The following is a 20,271-nucleotide window of genomic DNA, read 5'->3' on the forward strand; positions in this document are numbered from 1 at the left end:
ACCCGGCGGCGGAACATGCCCAGTCTGGCTACAAGAGCCACGGTGAACGTCAGTGTTGAAAATCCACCTCTCCTAGTTTTCGCAGTAGCCGAAGGAGAAGGGGGCGGTACTGGAGTAAAAGGATCGAGGTGAGGCGTGGCCAAGGGGGCGGGCCGAAAGGAGCCGGGGAGGAGGAGCCTGGCCCAGCCCCCAGAAATTGTCTCCCTCAAGTCTAAAAAGAAAACGAGGAGGGCTGGGGGCGCTGCCTACGTCGCAGGGTCGTGCCGCCGAGGTTCTGCAGGCGTTACTCACAAATAATTTTAGAATAACATACCTTCTTTAAAAAGCACCATATCGTTCATTAGAGAAAACATAGAAACCTACAAATAATCGAAAATGAGGAACATTTAAAATCCCTGGAACCCCACCTCTCAGAAGCCACCAGTGAACGTCCTGCTGTGTTTTCTTCCAGCTTCTTCAGTGTGGGCTTTAGAACTGACAGCAGAGTCACCCGGGGAGACAAGCGAAGCTTTTAATTGCAAAGTGACTTGACAGGTGGCCTTGGAGACACGGTAAGTTAAGGGGCTGGACGTTGGCTCTCTCCGGTATCCCAGGATGGGATCCTAGGAAACCTGTTCCCGGGTGTCCCTAAACAACAAGGCGACGCGACGCTCAGAAAAGTTGCGCTGGAAGCCCTGGGAGCGCCCTGCCCCCTGACAATTATCAGTCACGCTGCCCAAGCACCACAGCGTCGGAAATAAGTGCCCTCGGCTCCAGCAACACCCAAGACGTGCTTGAGCGGGGCCCCGGGGCCGGCGGAGTCCCACCCCGGGAGGCTGCGCAAACTGAATGAGGGACTCCGCGCCCCCAGCCCGCCCCACTCCTCTGCGGGCGTGTCCCGCGGCTCCCACAGGTTCGCCCGGCGCCGCCAGCTCCGCCCCGCGCCGGTGGCTGCAGCGAAAACCCGGCGGCGACACCCCGCCTGGCCCCGCGCCTCCGCGCCGCCCGGCGAGCCGCACTGGGCATGCTCGGCACCGGCCGGCTCCGGCTCCTGTAGGTGGGAAGCTCCGCACTCTCGGCCGCCCGCGGCGCAGCCCGCATCGCTGCCAGGCGCTGGCGGAGGCGGCTCGCCCGCAGTCGGTGCTGCCGGGCGTTGGGCGCGGGGCGCGGAGCGGCGACAGCTCGCAGGCTGGCCATGGCGAGAGGCGCACGGCGGCCACCTGAGTGGCGCGGCGGCGTCAGGTTAGCAGGGGCGCCGGGACAGCATGGGGCGACTGGGCGCGGGTGGCAGGGAGCCCCGCACGGGGTGGGCGGCCGGGTCGCTGCGGACGCTGGGGCCGCGGAACTTTCGGGCGCTTAGGCTGGCGAAGCCCAAGGCGTCGGCTGCGCACTGGAGGCGCCGCGAGGTCCCAGAAGCGGGCTCCTGGGGGTCGCAGGATGCTTCGAGATCCGTGCGGGGCGGGACCCCGGGGGCCGGTGGGTTGGGGACAGCCACCTCTTGGGCTTGTGCCATAATCTTCCTACGGTGAGGAGCGCGGTGTCTACAGTGTGCTGCCGAGGAGCCTCCCAAACCTCCGGGGCCACTGGAACGCCAAGCAGCGGCGGGGGCCTTCGCCAGACTCCAGATCGCTTGGGTCACCGTGCCTCAGTTTCCCCGGGACGGGGGTAGGGTGTACTGTCCCGTGGCCGGGAGGCCCGGAGTTTGGGTTCTGCGCCCAGAGCCGAGAGAGTGCCGCGTCCTGATGCTGCAGGAGTGCGGGAAGCTGTGGGTGCAGCAAGCCGCCGCCTCGCGACTGGAGCTCTCGGAGTTTGTCGCATTTGACTCCATAGCAAGTTGACATCGAATTGCTTCATGGCGTGGAATGGGGAAACGTGCTTCGTTAGTTAAAAAAAAAAAAAAAAAAGTAATTGCAAAGCCTATTTATTTTAAGCTCGACCATTAACTTGCCTTCGCCTCCAAAAACAACTTGAGCTTGCAAGTTGCAAGATTTATAAAGCAAGCCAGCAAAAAAGGAAGAATGTTTGTAGGTACATTATCTGCTCACGCTGTAGAAAATAATCTATTATGGTTGAATTGTCCTTGTTTTTAAGGATACTTGGTAGCAGAAAAGTTTGGTTACAGTGGCAGTCTTTATTTTGCGTTATCTTAGCTTATATTAAGAACTTGGAAATCTAGCGTTGGAGAAGCTCAGTGTTTTTTGTAAAGGTTTCTCACTTTTGCTTCAGATGAAACACATTTTTTTTTTCAGTTGCTACTATGCTGAACATAGTAAGATTGTTCAGGATGAAATGAAAGATGGAAAAAGATTTATATTAGGAAAAGAACGTTTGAACGATGCGGTTCTACTGGCATTTTACAGAAAAATGCGGTTTGTAGATCCCACTGGAGTTTCTACTGTTGGTTCTTCCTAAAACAGTTGGTACCATTACCACTCTTTGGATTATTGGATTTAATAGGAGCAAGGTAAACAATTCTTGTTCTAGTGGGAACCAGTTCTACCTCTAAGGCTATATTCTGAAGCCTGTTTCCATAAGTACCACTTAGTAGGTTCAGTTGTTTTCTTTATTAAGCTTATTATAAAATTTGTTTGCATTCTTGACCTTAATATGCTTTGGAGGTGCAATGACTTTTCATTGGTTTGTGAATAGCCTTTAATGTTTGTTTTGGCCTGAGATGGCTCCAGCTCTAATTCCAGATACTCTGAGTGATTTCCCCAGTGGGCTTTATGCTTTTGCCTATACATAAGCAAGATTTAAGAACAGGAAAGGCTTGAAATGTCCAGACAACAACAATAACAATATGATTAGTATTTCTACCAATTTCTTCCATTTTAGCCATAGAGTTTGGCTTGTGGTGTTCATTGCTCCTAAATGTACTTGTAAATACATTCATAGAAAAATTTAGAAGTTTGAAAGAAAACAGCGCAAATATTGAGAATTGTACTTCCCTTTTCTATAAAAATGCATCACATTTAAAGTCGGCCATGAAGTACTGAGTATATGTGCAACTTACCCAGTACACAGGTGGTGTTCTCTGGCTGCATTCCCTAATGGAAGTCAGTCATGTCTCCCCTTAGCCTTGGGCTCTTCTTGACCTAGAGGAAGCAGCAAGGTTTTAGTTTTCCTCTTGGTGAATGTAAGCTCTAATGCAGATCAGTAGGACTCTTCTGGATCCAAACATCTCATTTTTTCAAGGTTAGAAAAAACAATGAAATTTAACAAGAGGCACGTTGAAACACTGCTTCTGGCTTCAGGGATTCCACCAGAGGATGGAGTCCCCTAAACTAAAATGAACACAGCTGACAGGAGTTAGGTTGAAGAGGGGTCTTATTAACGAAGAAAATGAAGGGTTTTACTAATGAAGAAAAAAATAGGAGGGTAGACTTTGTATTCCAATCAGGAAACAGGTGATAATTGCTTCTTTTTTGTCCCTGTTGGGTTCTTCCAGCTAAACTGTTAGGCGCATCATTTTTCATTTTATTTCCATGTCTTCAGATTTCTATACTGTACTGTGTTGTTAGTGACATTGGAGATTCACAGCAAACTATTGGCCTTTAAAAATAGATATCCCTCTCCCCTCCTCCCCCCCCCCCCCCCCCAGTTGATTCAGTCAGTTAGGCATCCGACTTCGGCTCAGGTCATGATCTCACAGTTTGTGGGTTCGAGCCCTGCATCGGGCTCAGTGCTAACAGCTCGGAGCCTGGAGCCTGCTTTGGATTCTGTGTCTCCCTCTCTCTCTGCTCCTCCCCATTCACGCTCTCTGTCTCTCAAAAAATAAATAAAACATTTAAAAAAATAGATATCCCCCCATTCGTGTGACCATAATTTATTCAACTTCTCATGTGGCTTGTGAGTTAAATAATTGAGGCTATTTCAACTTTGCTTAATTGGAGCTTTTTGTTCTTCTTTTTTTTAAATGCAAGAGCTTCCAGATACTGAAATACCAAATAAATATTGTGGCAAAGTTGCTTTTAACCTCCAACATAGTACAGTCAGGTTTGTTAGACGAGTGTCATTTTTTTGGAATTCAGAAATCACTCGGATAACATCACTTCCCTAACCTAACCAAGCACTGGGGGTGCAGCTTGCCCTTTTGCAGCCATGCCCAGGAAGACACTAAAAATTTAACATTTTGTGATCCATGGCAATGCACATTAAAGTTAGAAATATCCCTAGATGCAAATGGTTTAAGTTTGCTACAGTGCCTCCCTGGAATGGTTAAAGGATTAAGGGGTTTGGTTGATGATGTGATAAGACCCAGTTCAGAGCTGTCAGAACTAGTTTCTAAGCTGTACTCCAAACATACTGTCTTGCCTCTGCCTCCACCCAAGGTCTTCACTCATTAAAATATAACATTCATTTTTCTTCCCCACAGCCTTTAATAGGTAGGCCCCGGGGGCTGCAGAAACAAATAAGGCTTAGTGACTCAGAATCTAGTCAGAGACACATACTGGAGGACAAATAAACTCTAGTGTGAGGGAAGTGCTTCAGGAAGAGGTATTTGTACATGCGGCTGAGGAGACCAGAGAAATGAGCCCCTTGGGTTGGAGGAAGAGAGGCCCCCATGAAAATAGTGACATTTCCACAGGAGCTTAAGGAATTCCTGAGGAATTTGGGTGGAAGTCTTCTAAGCAGACACATGAACTCTACAGGCAGAGGGAATACCACTATGGTAATTAGAATAATGCCCCCCCCTAAGCTGTCCACTCTGGGACCTTGCAGATGTGATTAAGTTGAAGCTTTTGAGATGGAGAGATTATCTGGATTATTCGGGAGGCCCAGTGTAATCACAAGAGTCTGTATGGGTGGAAGAGGAAAGCAGAAGTCAGTGTCAGAGGGATGCCATGTGCAAAAGATTCGACTGGCCATTACTGGCTTTCAAGGTGCAAGGGAGCCACAAATCAAGAATTTAGCCACCCTCTAAAAGCTGGCAAAGGCAAGGAAACAGATGCTGTTCTAAGGCTTCCAGAAGGAACCCAGCCCTGCCAACTCTCTGATTAGCCTAGTAGGATCCATCTTGAACTTTTAACCCACATAATTGAAAGATAATACATTTGTATGTTACAGTCACCAAGTTTATAACTTAGTGTCATAGAAAAGAAGAAGACTTGGTATGATGGAATAATGAACAGAGGAGAAGGAGAATGTAATGGTCCTTTCGTGGTGAAGTTGATGCCATGCAAAGGAGTTTGGATTTTATCCTATTACATACAGATAAACAATGGGACACCAGCTAAGCATTTTTAAACAGGAACATGCAAGAACAGACTACTGCCAGATTTATCTTCCTAAAAAAGCAATGTATGGCTAAACCCCGAGTTTCATACAGCCATTTAACAAAGGTGTCTAGCCAGAGGTGGTCAGTGACAGATATCGGGAAGTAGCCTGTTCTGTAATTCACTTCTCTGAATTGACCTACAATGGCATTTGTGTGTGTGTGTGTGTGTGTGTGTGTGACATCATTAGCTTAAGAAACTTTTGTTCAGTCTGTAATGGAAGGTCCTAAAGGTAAAGCAGAAGGGCGAAGTTACATTTTAACTACTTTGTTTCTGCCCATTCTCCTCTTAGCAGAGCCCTGCTCTGCTGGCTGTATACCATGCAGACACCAACAGAGGATTAGGAAAGCTCAAATCTAATGCAGTGAACTTGAGATGATGTAATGTCTCAAGTCACCTGGGCCAGCTCTGACCAGTTGCTAGTAGCTTGTGGGGTGTTGTGGGCTTTTGCAGGCTTAGCGGGGAAATGGCCATGTTTGGCCATGTTTCGCAGTGTTTGCCATGGGCCCCATATTGGCCAGGGTATGGATGATAGTATGATCCTAGATGACCGAACTTCTGTGTTAAAAATATAAGAAATTCAGTCATTCCTTCCAAGCATATTTATTTATTCACTCTCTCTTAAGTACAAGGGCTTAATTTCTGTCGTATAAAAACTTCTAGTCTGATTCAGTTGACATCTCTATGTGTCTAGAAAACCTAAACTGAAGAAATCCACCTTAGTGTTACAAGAGTGGCTCTGAATTCAAACTAAACTATATGTTAGAAAAAAAATTGATAAGAGGGGGTGCCTGGGTGGCTCATTTGGTTTGGTGTCCGACTTCGGCTCAGGTCATGATCTCACAGTCTGGGGTTCGGGCCCCACGTCGGGCTCTGTGCTGACAGCTCAGAGCCTGGAACCTGCTTCAGATTTTGTGTGTCTCTCTCTCTCTCTCTCTCTCTCTCTCTCTCTCTCTCTCTCTCTCTGCCGCTGCCCCGCTTGCACTCTCTCTGTCTCAAAAATAAACATTAAAAAAACCTTTTTTTAAGGAAAAAAATTGATAAGAGAAAAATACACTTTTAAGATAACATGGTAAGGGAAAACAGTGGGCTGGCAAAATCTGAATCTGGAAACAGTGAGACTTGATTAAGAATTATCTTAATAAAAACAAAACTGTGTCTATATTGTGTAGCCTCCATTTGCATAACTTTATAAGATTTTTACCCACATGTCCTTATACAATGATGTGATAATTATCGTTTACCACTGTAAAGGACTAGCTCAGTGCAAACCATTCCCTCTTTCTTGAATCTCTTCTGCCTTGGTCTCTGGGATACAAGCCCCTAGTTTTCTCCGTGCTTTTTAAATTTTTTTTAATTTCTCTTTCCCTGAGGGTTTGTCTTTCTTTTCTCCAAATTATAACCTTGGTATTTTTGTCTTGTGGTTTTCTATGTTCTTTCTGGTGATTTATTTTCCCTCGTGACTGTACCACTGGCCCACACACCAATATCTCCAAATCTGTATCTTCAGAGAAGTTTCTCTCATCCACTCATTAATTAATTCATCAATCCATTCAACAAATACTGATGACCTGAGAGTTTATCTAATTTTGGGACAGATGTGCACAAAAATAATTGCAGAAAAAATATGAAGGTGTGGGTAAAGGTCAGTGAAAACAGGGGTGTCCAGGGCTATCTGGGGTGAGTCCTGGAGGGATCTTGAACCAAGACTTGAAAACCAAGTTGGGGTTTGCCAGATGTGCAAGGATATGAAAGTATGGCCAGCTGGAGGCACAGAGGTGCTGTGAGGAATACAAGAAGCTCAGGAAAGGGGAGGGCCAGGGGAAACTCCAGAGGTGCAGTTAAAGAGTGGATAGGAGTCAGATCATGAAGGATCATGTATGTCCTTTCGAGGACATTAGTTTTATACTGCTGACAAACACATCGAGTATGTTTTAAGTCAGATCTTTTATAGTCAGCTGATTTCAGCAACAACATAGAATGTGGATCGGAGGCAGGTGAGACTAAAGGCAGGTCAGTGAGGAAGGAGTCTGCTAGGGTGGTGCCTGTCAGAGATGATGAGCACATAAACCTGGGACAAACCAGGGATGTGATAGTCATGTGGGCAGGGAAGGAAAGGAGGCATCTGAAGCAGCTCCCACATGATTGCATTATCTGCGTCAAGTACCGCAGAAGTGTGGGAAGGCATACTGTCTCAAGGGTTCTCCTGCTGAGCACCAGACTTTGCAGGACCAGAGGGACTGACTGCCACTGCGTGTGTTTAACCAGAGAGACCTAAAGCCGCAGAGGAGCAGGAAAGCCCAAACGCAGAGCTGTGTGTGAAGGAGGAAATCAGAATTTCTTTGCAGGGCACGTACTTTGTAAGGGAGGCATCAGAGAAAGAAGAAATTGATTCCCTGATGGTTCATCAGCTTCTGGGCAGAAGGATTTGGGGATGCTAATGAGACTGAAACCATGTTGACATGTTGACGTGGGGTAGACTTCCCTAATTCTGCATTAGAAGGCAACTGTCTTAGAGGCTGGGCTGAAGTTGACTCTGTAATCCATGCAAAAGAGGAAGTTTGCTGAGCAGGTGTTTAAATTTAATTCAAGATCTTTCCCTTCCATTTAGGATTTGAGTTGGCTGATGGCACCAGGAAGAGTGGAAGGGAAAGCTGTGTGCTCCTTAAGGAAATAAATGGGTTGGAATAAAGTGCTCCAGAATTACCCATTGATGGGTCCCTTCTGGTTCGGGACTGGAGGGCCCAGGCTGGGGCTAATTCACATCATTCTCATCAGCTCATTAAAGCAGCCCCTCTCCTAGAGAAGATGGGATGTTCTGTTCCGGGGTCTACACCTTTCTGTACCCTCTTGGAACTAGCAAGAGCTCTATAATATTTGTGAGAGTGGGAACCATCTGAAGTTGACCAGTTAATTCCTTTCTTCTCAGTGGCCAAGCTCCCCCGTAAAGAAGTAAGTAGATGTATAGGGACTATGTTTTCTTAAAGATGCAAAACCCACTTTCCCTGGTCCTCAGCGTGGGGATGTATTTGCCTAAAGACTGCATTAGTGTTTGGCTCTCAGTTTCACCCAGGACTTCCTTCTGGGTCTTCACACCCCAGGATGGCCATGGGAGGGATCAAACATTTGGTAACCATGGAGCTTTCTTGCTTCTCAGCTGCTATTGTTAACTTCACTTAGTCGATTTCTGCCTCCCTACCAAAGCCAGGTGCTGGGCTGTACTGCTGTTACTAATCATGCCTGTTCTTCTATTCTTGCCCTCTCCCCACCCACCTTTTTGCCATGCCCGATATCAGTCCCAAGTCAGAGGGAAGTTTTGTTTTTCCTTCAAGGTTTGAACAACCCTAGATTACTTGCTTTTGTTAGACCTCCCAAAGATAACCTAGTTTTCTCCATCTTAAAACACTTTTGAGGACCTTGAAGTTAATTGCCAGAAAACATTTGAGTATTACCAATACTTTACTGAGGACAGAACATTACTCCTTGTGCAACTGAACCCTGGACCTATAGTGTATTTTTGCTTCCTTCCTGCCCTCCCAGGGCAGCTCATCCCTGTCTCCATGCTCTGGCTGTCTCCTCTTCTTTCACTTGTGTTTAGATTTACTTTGTAAGTAATGGATCAACTGTCCCAGAGCCCTCATTATCATTTTTCCTAATCAGACCTAAAGGCCCCTTTTTAATATAATTTCTGGAGGAGCACCCTAATATCCGAGTTCTCGAGATGGGGATGCACATCAGATTCATTGCATGAGCCTTGTGAAAACATACTATAGCACTGATTTTTGTTTTTAATTGGCATGCCATGTTTATTTCCATTGCTATTTGTCTAAACTAAGCCATTACTCCTGCTGAGAAAACTGTCCTGTCTCCTTTTTTCATCCTGCAGGATTTGACCAACCCCAGGGAACATTCTGTGACCTTTCCAGCTGCCCCTCCTCTGAATTTCTGTGGTATTTACCCAGTTTAGTGCTTAATTATATATTGCTTTGTATGCAAGAATCACCAAGATTCTGAGCACCATTAGTGTAAAGAACTGGCCTTTAAATTTTGTTAAATCCCCACAGCAATTGGTACTAAACTGATAATAGTGGCCTCATAAATACTTTGAGTTCAGCTTATTGATATAACCGGCTCCTAATTTTTTATCACTTAGATGAATCTGCAGAGGTGAGAAATCATTAAGGACATCTGGCAAGTGTGCTCAGGGCCTCTTTCTGTCAAAGCTGAGAGAATGGCAAAGCTTTCTTCAGAAGTCCCGTGTGGCAGTCAATGAATGCGTATTTTCAACTTTCTTCTGTTTTTTTTGTTGGGGGGGGGGGGCGGCGGTGGTGGTTTGTTTGTGTGTTTGTTTAGTTAAGGTAATTTTCCATATTGTCACACTGAAAAACACTTAACTTTGAAGGAGAAAGATTGATCTTAGGATATGCACTAAACTCAACTAGAAGATTATTCAAATTCAACCAGATTTTGAAAGAGATTGCTCTTACGTCCAGACTTTTTAAATAATTTTTAAAACAATTATCAATATTTTGAAAGTATTCATTTTAAACAACCATGATGACCGTTTGGGCACTTATGGCATTTAGACAGTTTGGCCAAGCTGTGGTATTCACTCCTGATAGATGCGCATGGGTTACCAGGGCCCTGGAGTGAGAGAAGATGAGGTCCTGTGAGGGGCTTCCACTCATGGGCTCTGCCCTTGCGCTGTCAGTATGGGGCTGCCCATGTCCTGGGGCTGTGGGAGACTCCGATGGGATACCTTCTGTGGGACTGTTTCATAAACCATGAATGCTAGATGAGCATAAGGGACATTGTTGCCGTGCTCTTAATAACAAATCAAATCGAGTTTGAATTACAGGATCTCTCCCGATCTGTTTTTCACTAAGATGCAGTTCTTAGTGTCTATGAAACACACTTGGCATACGTGATTCAGAGAAATAATTCATTATGCAATTCCACTTTGTGTTAATAAGCTGGTAAAGGAGGAAGGAGGAAAAGCTTTTATAACCACCTTCTTCAGTTATTGAGCATATTTTTTCAAATAGATGAAATTTTACTCTGCTGAAAGAAGAAACCCCGGGTAATCCAGTTCCTACACTGTGAATTTGAATGGGCTTAATCAAACAAATGGAGAGATAAGAAGTGAGGAATGGTTTCGACATTTTGAGGTATAAATTAAGTAGGCGTTTGCTTTTCATCTCCACAATAAAAAGAATGTGTATTTCAGGCATAGAAAATAGTCCCCAGAGGGGCACCAGGGTGGCTCAGTCGGTTAAGCCATGACTTCAGCTCAGGTCATGATCTCAGGGTTCATGGGTTCGAGCCCCACATGGGGCTCTGAGCTGTCAGCTGAGCCTGGAGCCTGCTTCAGATTCTGTGTCTCCCTCTGTCTCTGTCCCTCCTCTGCCCACACTCACTCTCTCTCTCTTTATCTCTCAAAAATAAACATTAAAAAATTAAAAAAAAAAAACAAAAAACAGTCTCCAGATACATTACTCATGTCAGACAGTGACTCCAAGTCCTCTGACAGACCAGATTCCCTCAGCCTCTGCTCATAGGCTGTGTTTGGAGCAGCTCAGCCTCTCAGGGCTCTGTGTAAGGAAGGATGTGTTTCTGAAGACCGACCTTTAGAGAAATATTGGTTTATATTTTAAAGTCAGTTTCATGGTGAGGAATAGACCTAGTTACCCACAATTTCTAAGAATGGGTAGAGGGGTGCCTGGCTGGCTCAGTTGGTTTAAGCATCTGACTCTTAAGTTTTGTGTTTTTTTTTTTAATGTTCATTTATTCTTGAGAGAGAGCATGAGCGAGGGAAGGGCAGAGCAAGAGAGGGACACAGAATCTGAAGCAGGCCCTAGGCTCTGAGCTGTCAGCCCAGAGCCCAATGCAGGGCTAGAACTCACAGCCTGTGAGATCATGACCTGAGCTGAAGTCGGATGCTTAACCAACTGAGCCACCCAGGCGCCCCGCGTCTGACTCTTGATAGTGACTCAGGTCATGATCTCATGGTTCATGAGTTTGAGTCCCACAGTGGGTTCTGTGCTGATGGCATGGAGCCTGCTTGGGATTCACTCTTTCTCTCTCTCTCTCTCTCTGACCCTCCCCTGCTCGTGCTCTCTCTCTGTCTCTGTCAAAGTAAAATAAACTTAAAAAAAAAAAAAAAAGAAATGGGTGGAATTTGTAGGAAATGCAGGGCAAATGTAGATGCCCAGTAAGTTAGTAATATGTCTAAATGAGAGGGCACATAACTAGTATAAATTAACTCAGCAGATCTCCAAGTCCTTGCTATGAGCAAAGCATGTTTTCAGACACAGGGGTGCAACAGTGAACAATGTCAACCACAGAAGCCTGTCCAACCAGGAGCTCACATCTTAGTAGGAGCAGACACGTGCATACATACAGGGTAGTTAATGGTTTGAAGAAAAAGGTAGGGTAAAGGTGACAAGGAGTGATGGGGGTAGGGGCAGAGCACACTAATTTTTGTAAGATGAACAGGGAGGGCCTTGCTGATGAGGTGGCACTTGAGAAAGAAAATGTATGGAGTGCACGTTGCAGGCATCATAGGGACTTGTTTCAGACAGAAGGAACAGTAAGTGCAAGGGTTCTGTATACCTGGCACGTTCCAGGACTAGCAGGGCCCCGTGTGGCTGGCAGGGAGTGAGAGAGGGGTGGAGAGGTCAGAAATGAAGATTACAAGGCTGCTAGGAGTCCAATATTGTAGAGGCTCTGGGAACGCCTTCTCTGGCTATTACTTGAATGAAGAACCCTTGGAAATGTACATGGTAATAACTTAAAAAGTGTTCATGTTTCACTCTAATTTTTTTTGAAGCTTCCCCACGCACAGATTGTTAGTAGTCATTTAAAAAGTGGCGGTGGTAGGGTGGCGGGGGGAGTAATGAATGCCTGGTTTCTAGGGCAATCAATATATATATGAGCACAATCACATTTTGTTGTGGTGGAATTTTCATGATAAAGATTATATCCCCAAATTGCAAGAGCACATAGAAGACCTTTCTATAGTGAATTATCAAGTGAAATGAAGATTTCAAGGCTCTAGATGGGGACTCTGGTCTACCTCAACCAGCCCCCCCCCCCCCAGTGGTATAGCCCTACAGGAGTCTGAGCTGATCCTCAGCAGTGTGGGAAGGGTGTGGATGGAAGGCTCAAAGGCCCTGGGAGCTTGAGTCTGTTTCTTTTTCATTATATTGCTTAGGATGTGAGAACCACTCAAGAAGTCACATTCCCTACAGAGAACAAGTTACCGTGTGATATATGACACACAAGCTGGTATCTGAGCCATCAGCAAGTCACAAATGGCATGGCAGTCACAACTCTTTGCCCTGATTGAATTCTCTGCGGTGGGATCTTCATCGAACACAAACACTCCTTGCTCTTTCCCTCTTCTCTCCACCGCTCATCATTCCATCTCTTGGCCATCCCCAGTCCCACTCCCGGTTGTCATGGTCATAGAATGGTAGACAGGAAGGGCCTAAGAGGCAGGTCAGAAGCTCAGAGGGATCAGCTGACTCCCAGAGGTCATCTAATGGCAAAACTGAGGAAAGGAGTTTGTGGGTTTTAATCAATCCTAAAGTGCTTAACTAGTGCGTGCTTCACACCTCACCCCAAAGTTTCCGTTCTCAACCTTAACCACAGGGCCCATCCCATTTCTTATCCTAGGAACCTAATTCCACCCCTTTGCTCAGTATGGGCAAAGTTATGATCTCAGTTCTCTGGCTACCAGGAGACCAATGGGAAGAGGCTGTCACTTGGACCTGGATGTATTCCTATTAGACATCACTCTGTGTCTTAGTTGGGTCCTATTAATGCTATCCTTCACACTCATAGTAAGTGAAATAGCTTTATCATTGGCTGTCCAAGCACAACATCATCAACCATGCTTTGTAAATATCATGTCTATGGAAAACTGCCCACAAGTGCATTACATTTGGCCAGGTGGGAAGCTGTCTCTGTACTGTCAAGTAGGGAAACTAAAAAAGGTGCTTTCACTATCAAGGCCTTAAGAGTTTACAAAATATACCAGAATCCACAAGAAAATGTAATTGTTTGCAATTGCCTCTAAGTGTATATCCTATTTAGGAAAGCCCGGTAAGAATATTGCCTCCTGATTGATGCAACAGTGTGCTGTGCAGGCTGCATGGGGACATGTGTCTGCTGCCTCTGTTCAGGTGGAGTGCTGGCCAGCCTGGATCTGCAGGCAGGCGGCGAGGGGTCAGCACCTTGATAAAGTATCTCCCTCGTACCATGGATCCCCTGGTCAGTTTTCCAGGCCAGAGAAGCGTTCGCACTCATCGATGTGTCCGGGCTACCAGATGCCCATCAGCCCCTGCCTGGCTTCTCTCTAGCTTAATATACTAATATATCAGGAACTTCTGAGGAAATGGGCTTGAGATGAAATGAAAACAAGAATTGAAAGTTGGCAGAAATAGCGCTATAGATTAGCAGTGACATAAATTAGTTGTACTAGAAAGAAAATAGGAATCTGTATATACACACTCCAAGTGAGTAGGGAAAATATTTTGAAAGGATACATTTTTTTAAAGGGAGAAGATACTGGAAAAAGTAGTGACAGGGACAGGAAGAAAAAGACAGAAACAGGTGCTTCTGAACCAGCTTTGGGCTTTATATGTGTATAAAATCTGATAATGAGTGTGTCAGAGGTTGAAAAAAAACAATGCCAAGACAGTGTCTTAAACCTTTCATCGGCGTTGTAACGTGTTTTTGGTATTGGGCTGGTAGCACAAAGGCACCATCCACCAGTGCATCTGTCCTATTTGTATTCATCTCCCAGGTTGGGTTTATTCCCTGGACCATCAGATTTTGGAGGAAATATCTCTCTGATCAACTAAGGATTTGCATTCATTGGGCCCAAAACTGTTTTAGCCTATTCACTTAGAATGAGAATTTGAAGAAACTAAATATTCACTGAAGCATCAGTAAACTCTTCCAAAAGATATACTGTGATTAGAATAGCGCTCAATGCAGGTCTCGACCACTGGGACAAGTCAAACAGTGCCTTTTTGAAACCAAGAGACTGTGAGGTCATTCAGGCCCATTCTAGGCATGAGCTTTTTATCCTGGTTCTGAGCCACTCAATCGTGTGACCCTGGGCGGTCGCTCATCCTTTCTGGGCCTCCCTCATCTTGTATAAAGGAAAACCTTTATAAAAAGACATCTAAGTTTTTCCAGCTCTAATATTCTAGTGATGTGAACAAATATGTATGATAGACCCGTTTCTATCTTGCCTAATCGTATCTGTGTAGGAAAACCTTTACTGTAGTTCTTTCCCTCTTCCTCTTTTTTCAAACATTATATTTCTGAGAACTTTATTTTATATCAGCCTTGCTTTTAATCAGAAAAACATACACGTAGGAAAATTGTGATGAAGATCCAAGAGTGGTTTCTTAACGTGGCGCACCACCAAAAATAAAGTGTTGCAAAGATGGCATCTCTCGGCATAGAGTTCATTTTCAGGTTTGAAAAACAGTGATTTAAAACAGATCGGTTTTTGAAAAGTATGTGCCTTTGGTGTATAGAAAAAATAACAAAGCGTAAAATCCTGTAGAGGCCTTATCATTAGTGCAGTTGATAAGACAGGATTGAGACCCTTTTGTTCTAGCTCCTTCTGAATTGTTCCAGTGAGCTTAAAGAGCTCATCTGGTGGCCATTCACAGCGGTCCAGCAAGTCAGGGTATATATCTTGTTCTACCCAGTAAGTAGCTGTAAATTATCCTAATGCCACGCAGTTAATAGACAAAGGGTGTGCCAAGAATGCCATGAAGCCTCTTGTCTCTTTTTCCTTCCAGGGGCCGGCTGCTTTCATGAGACAGCCTTACTTCTTCCCATGATATGCAGCCATGTAGCTCTCAGTTTGTGACAGTTCGTAAATTTAAGTGTCACTGCTGTCGCTTGCCTTCACAGACCTTCCATCAGCCAGGACTTGCAAGGCCAGGAGAGAGAGAAGGCAGGAGGAGAGGTTAGTGGAACAGGCAAGGGCCACCACAGGCTCCACTCAGCCACACGGCCAGCAGACAGGCCTTCATCCAAGTGTAAAAGCGACCGGGCATTGCAGCCCCAGAGAGTTGTTGGTTGAAATTCCTAACTCATGTGTTCATGTGGATTCCACACGCAGTGCCAGGCACTGGTTCTTAGCAAACGAAACACTCCTTTCTTCAGAGAGCTGTTAGTGTGACCATAGGCACTGTTACTCCACAGGGCTGGGGGTTACTTTCACCTGCTGTGTAGTCAGGCAGTCATTCAGTCCCGTACTTTCTAATTCCTGTACTTCCTTTGGATCTGCCCACATCTTTCCTTCCCCAATGCTTTTAGTCCATGGCCCTACTCTTTCTGTCCTTCCTGGATATTATAGTAGGCCCCTAGCCACCTCTCCATCATCAGCCACACTCTGAGCAAAGTGATCTTTCTAAACACAGAACTGGCCATGTCACTTTCCCCTTCCAGAACCTGTGAGCGCACCCCATCCGTGGTATTACATACTGTTCGCTTCATTATTTGGACCAGCCAACCTTCCCCCTGCTGCATACCACCAAGCAGTACCTAATTCCTTGTATTTCCCCAGTTGTGCCAGGTTCTCTCCATTCAGCATTTCCTTGAATATGCTCTTCCTCCTTTTTGGGTCAGCTTCTCTCCTTGGCCTACTTAGTGAATTCTTCTATGATTAAACTAAAGGGCCACTTCTTATAGATTATTCTTCCTGGCCCTTCCAGACCACTTGGGTCTCCTCTCTTGTACCCCAGCAGATCTTCGACCTCTCTCCGATGGGGCAATTATCACATTGTCTTTAACTGTTGCCAATTTCTCTCTTCCCCCACTAGATTTGTGGATGACAGGGGGTAAGGACTGTGTCTTAACTTTGTATTCCTCATCCCTAGCAGTGTGCCTGGCACAGAAAAATTTCTCCATTAATGTGTATTGATTTGGATTGAACTGACCTGTCTGGGTGCTTCTAAAAGTAACCCAAAAACAATGTTCTTACATACTTTCATGTAATGATCACATTTGCCACCTGAGTCAGGAATTATCTTTGTGTTATTAGAGGCATCAAGGATCTCTACACAAATAGATTTTAGACCATTCATAAGGAAGAAACAAAGATAGTATGAATCTTCTTGCAATATGACTGGATGGACATTGAGATAAAACTTAGTGGATTTAGCACTTAAATGATTTGATCCTGGACAGTAGTAATTGCTACAGGAACATTCTTTTTCTACAAATGTTTGGACTTTTTGATTTTGGATTCTCATAGTCCATACTCAGACACCACCTTAACTACCTAAAAACTCAGTATATGTTGATCTTTAAAAAAGTTAGGGGAGTCCAAAATTGGGCCATAACCAAAATGGCCTCAGTTGGCTACCAGTTTTAAAAAGTTATTGTTTATGATGTAATGAGTATATTAGTGTCCCTCTTCATTTCACATGAAGTTGGGATTTCTTCTTGCTTCATGAGTAGAAACCTGTCAAGAGTGTGCTTTAAACTAAAAGGCAGCCTTCGTGCCTATGGCCTCATTTGTGTACAAATGAAAAAAGTGATAACTCTCAGTAGATGTTGTTACAAAATCCAGTTATGTAACTATAAAATTACTCATCGTAGTTGATGAGGAAATGCCAGCGTGAACAGTGCCAAGAAAAAACAATAATGTATATTCATTTAGTCCAAAACACCCTTAAACAAGGGGCCCTTTTCCTCCCAACTCCAGAAATACATGGTCAATAGTCATGTTTTATTATAGGTGAAGAAACAAAAATAAGATCCAACAAAGCATTTTATTACACGTTTTTAAGATGAAGTACAATCGGGAAGTAGGGAAGAGGTTGAATTAAAAAAGGACATTAGATGTTTGCTAAATATTTTCTCTTTTGTTTTATTTATAGAACATAAGTATTCTATGAAAGTTTTCCCAAAGGCCATGAGCAAACACATGAAGCTTAACAATTTGTCCATTGTAGCTTTTGTTAAACCCTGGTTTTTGACTCTGTGGCCTTTGTTCTTGTATTTTGAAGGACTGACTGCATTTTAAGCTGCTGGATTATAGTACTCGTGGTTTATTCTTTGGTGGCTAAAATGTCTTTCACAATGTTATAGTGTTATTAACTGAACTTTTCACATTGCTGTCTGTAAAATCCAACAAGCTACACAGAGTACATTTGTAGAATATTTCTCCAGTGCCCAAAGTGACATGATGTCTTTATGTTCTTCTGGTAACACATTGTGAATTTACTCTGAAACAGTTGCCATTGAATTCCAAGAAAGTGTGGCTTCATGCAGCAAGTGTGTGCACAATACTGTGGGCCCAGTATTAAGGATACTTTACAGAGCTATATGCCAGAGTTTCTGCCATCAAAGAGCTCTCCTTGCAACTGAAAAGAAGTTTCCTCAACACAGAACTAAAAAATGCAAGATCATATGCCAAGGAGGAGTGTTAAAAGTTTGGTACAAGCTGCAGGTGCAGTGGAAGATTAGAACTGGGAAGGCTGTGAGAGCCATGAGGCTTGTAGGAAGGGGGAAGGTGGGATTTGGAATGCATGCTGGGCAGGCTATCAACAAACATCTCCTCCAAGCCTCCTCACCCAGATCAGCCTTCTACCTCCTCTGCCTACCCACCCCTAAGCTCACTGCACCTGGAGAACATACTGAAATCAGCTGGATCTCTCTCCCTCGTAGATTATAAGTGGACATGGCCTATGGCTTATTGAGCTTTGTAGCACTCTCACACCCTACCCCCTGTCCCAGACCCCTAGCAGTGTGCCCAGCTATAAATACTCAAGTAAATACCTAAAAAATACTTTAAAAAAAAAATGACCTGAAAGGGCATGGTATGAGATCTGGTGAATTCCTACTAAAACCTTTTAAATCATTAACGTTGATGAGTTAAACACGCTGTTTTCAAAAATAAATGTTCACAGAGAGTTTTAGAGCAAAAATGCACTGACACAAACAACCTACAAATTACACATTGTACTTTCTGTGCCTTGGTAACTTTTCAAAGTGGGAAAGGATGGGAGCGAGGTGGGGGAGGGAGGAATGAGTTTGTTAACTGAAATCCCTGCAATAAAATCAAGACCTCTGCCCCCCACCCCTACCCCCACTCCATGCCTACCAGGGTCTCTGAGGGAACTAGTTAAGCTCTGGAACAGTTACTGTGTTTCTAGCCCAAAGTGCCCACAGACATTATTAAAATATAGAAGAGGAGACTGTTCCATCCTGTTCATTCTTGCTGGCACAATGTGTGTGAAAGTAGAAAACCACAGCGGCCAGCCTTTGTTTGAAAACAGTTCTCAAGTTCTGTATTTAAATTTTTTTTAATCTTTTTTTTTTTTTTTTTTTTTGAGAGAGAGAGAGAGAGAGAGAGCAAGTGGGAGAGGGAGACACAGAACCCAAAGCAGGCTCCAGGCTCTGAGCTGTCAGCACAAGGCCTGACATGGGGCTCGAACTCATAAACTGTGAGATCATGACCCCAGCTGAAGTCGGAGGAGGCTTAACCCACTGAGCCACCCAGGCACCCCTCGGGTTCTGCATTTTAAACCTTAGTGTGATCCTCCACTTGTTGCCTTCTTCCTACTTGTGGGGAAAAAAAATGTTACAGTATATTTACTACACACACTTGTTAGAAACTACTTCATACTTTGTCTTGTCTCTCATTCTCCCCTAAGCTATTTAGTCAGGCATCTGCTCTGGCGTAGACATCAGGGGGTCAGAGAGGAGTGACTCCAGACACTGTCCTCAAGATGCTCAGTGCAGTGTCTGCCCAGAGGGACAGCTCATGTATTTTCAGACTCAAGTCCCTGCCAAAGGACCCAGTGCTGAAAATCATTTGTAATTGCTTCTGGTGGTGGGAGGGCACCCAATAATATATTAAACAAATCCAAGAACAAGGTATGCCCTTTAAATGCTATAACAAAAGTCAACTTGAGAAGCATAATTTCAGCAAAGGATGCTATTATACACAGTATCCTAATAATTATTGTTTATCAAGCTGAACATTGTGTAAGTGCTTTATGTGCATTTGATCATGAATCTTTATAATTGTCCTGTACTTGGTGAGGTCTTGGCCAGAAACACATAGCCAGTAAGAGTGTTTAGATCCCAGATCTTGAGCCAGTCTACCTACAACCTGAGGCCATGCTCTTAACAACCATTCTGTACTGAATAGATCAGCTTTACAACTTCCCTGTTAAAAGGAAACCACAAGTTTAGCCAAGAAAACATTTACAAAGTCATAACAGGGTATGTGTCATGCTGGTGCAACCCATGCTATCTCCCTTAGACCACAATTCTTGCTGGTGGAAAAATGTGTTGGCCTTCCTGGGGCAGGAAGGCACTCAAGTCCACGGGGGAGTATGGAAGTCTCCAGCACTAAGAAAACTCTTTTGTCTTTCCCACTGAAAAAATATATGGCCTGAAGCTGATTTATCACCCCTAATTTATTTACCTCTTCAGTTTTATTGTCTACAGAATTGGAATAATTATTTCTGCCTTTAGAGAGAGATTCATGTATTCAGTAACTTATTGTCAGGGATAACTTCAGGCAGTGCAGATGTAAAGATAAATGAGGCAGACAGAAAGTTTAGTATGGTATTGGCACAAGGGTAGCCATAAACAGTGGAACAGAATAAAGAGTTTACAAGTAGATTCACTGATTTTGACAAGAAGGCAAGATAATCCACTGAAGACATGATAGTCTTTTTTAGAAAAAGAGCTGAAACAACTGGATATCCATACAGGGAAAAAATGAACCTTGGTCCTTACCTCATGCCATACATACACTCAAAAAAAAAAAAAATACTGGAATGGATCAGTGTAAAAACTACCATTGGGAAAGGGCACAAGGGAACTTTTGGTGATGATGGAAACATTCTATATTTTGTTTATTGTGGGAGTCACCTGGGTGTACAAATTTGTCAATACTCACTAAAATGTATACTAAAATAGGCACATTTTATTGTTTGTAAACTATACCACAGTAAAGCTGATT

The 20,271-nt window shown here is 44.3% G+C and overlaps 1 protein-coding gene across 5 annotated transcripts in view; it reads left to right on the plus strand.

Annotated features, from left to right (window-relative positions):
• Window positions 1-26: 26 nt before the first annotated feature.
• MFAP3L (microfibril associated protein 3 like) overlaps window positions 27-20,271 on the plus strand; it is a 94,373-nt gene continuing 74,128 nt past the window's right edge. For 2 of the 5 annotated variants that reach the window (XM_042983629.1, XM_042983632.1), the window contains exons 1-2: window positions 27-128; window positions 452-551. The gene's annotated coding sequence lies outside the window, so the exon portion shown is untranslated. Of the gene's footprint in view, window positions 129-431; window positions 552-1,019; window positions 1,222-20,271 lie in introns of those variants that run through there. The other 3 variants (XM_042983631.1, XM_042983628.1, XM_042983630.1) reach the window with 2 other exon arrangements.

This window comes from Panthera tigris, chromosome B1 (assembly GCF_018350195.1).
Source record: "Panthera tigris isolate Pti1 chromosome B1, P.tigris_Pti1_mat1.1, whole genome shotgun sequence".
In the NCBI taxonomy this organism is placed as follows: Eukaryota; Metazoa; Chordata; class Mammalia; order Carnivora; family Felidae; genus Panthera; species Panthera tigris.